The sequence below is a fragment of the Poecilia latipinna genome, unplaced genomic scaffold (assembly GCF_001443285.1).
Source record: "Poecilia latipinna isolate Pla-1442-1.1 unplaced genomic scaffold, P_latipinna-1.0 Scaffold5773, whole genome shotgun sequence".
Taxonomy (NCBI): domain Eukaryota; kingdom Metazoa; phylum Chordata; class Actinopteri; order Cyprinodontiformes; family Poeciliidae; genus Poecilia; species Poecilia latipinna.
Window position 1 is genome coordinate 8 of NW_015118389.1, and position 1,212 is coordinate 1,219.

General features: G+C 34.5%; 1 long non-coding RNA gene across 1 annotated transcript; it reads right to left on the reverse strand.

Moving 5' to 3' along the window:
• Positions 1 to 294: 294 nt before the first annotated feature.
• On the reverse strand, positions 295 to 856 carry LOC106943725 (uncharacterized). The gene is made up of 2 exons (XR_001423995.1): positions 628 to 856; positions 295 to 396 (listed from the first exon to the last, which is right to left on the reverse strand). It is a non-coding gene; the product is annotated as an uncharacterized LOC106943725 (long non-coding RNA).
• Positions 857 to 1,212: the final 356 nt, after the last annotated feature.

Here is a 1,212-nt window from a genome sequence, read left to right on the forward strand (position 1 = left end):
AAAAAAATGTTACAACTGGAAGCCTGCACCTTAGCATCTTTACATTTCCAAAACATTTTTTGTCATATTTGCATACATAAGGTTGAGAAATAATTTTTTAAAAATTGGGAAAAATTTAAACCCATTTTGTCCATATTCTCAAGAATCACTGAAATAAATAGAGACATTCTATTAGGTGTAGAACAATAGGTGCCTGCCATGCATTATATGGAAGGCAGTGAAGGCAGTGTGTACTGTTATCACTACGTGTTAGATACTCTGTGTATGTTAACGTAGATCAACAGCAAGCCAAACTCAATTTCATGAGCCAGGAAGCTGAGCGTCTTGCTCCTTTATTACGTTTTCTTGACAACTTTGAGCAGTGGTGTGGAAAGCTCAATGAAAGGTTGAGTGAAACTATAAGAAAGAAAAATAAAATATGCATCAGCTCTAAATATACAGAATAAACTTCTAGAGTCTGAATATAATTAACCTGAGCTGCAGTTAAGAAACAGTCACGTAGCAACCGTTGCTATGTAAATAAAAACTATCAAAATATGGCTTTTCTAGAATAAACACATTTGGAAAACAATCTCAGAATAAACTAACAAAACATATAACACCAAACAGAACACAGATTGAACTTACAGCCATTGTTTTCGGAGGTGTAAGAAAAGATTGACAACACAGGAGGTGAAGTTCATACATTAACAGGCAGGCTTTCTCTCTACGAACAGGTATTCCAAACTGCAACTGCCTCTGCTACCCACAATGCACTGTTATCTCAAAATTCTCCTTCAAAATAAAATACAGAGAAATTAATACTATAGAACTTTTTAAAACTAATTAAAACATTTCCAACATCCAGCCTGGGGCAGAACACCAGTGGTTTAGAGTTGATCACCTGTTCGGGTTGTTTTACCTTTGTTTACCTTTGTCTTGGCGCATCACAGCCGCTGTAGTTTCTGAACGTTCAATAAACAACAAACTTGGACTAATAATCTCGTTTGTCTGTGAGTATATGTCAGTGTTTAACAAACAAATGGCTTCTACCTACCACGATAATTATATGAAATTAAATTAATTGTCTAATATTAAAAAATTGTTTGGTGCTGTCGGGCTCAGAGTCTGAGAGGCTTTTCTTTTATTAAACTATTTTTTTTGCCTCTTATTTAGTGGAAATATTGATGTTGATGAGACTTTCTCCAAATTGATAACCTTTTTCAACCTTTA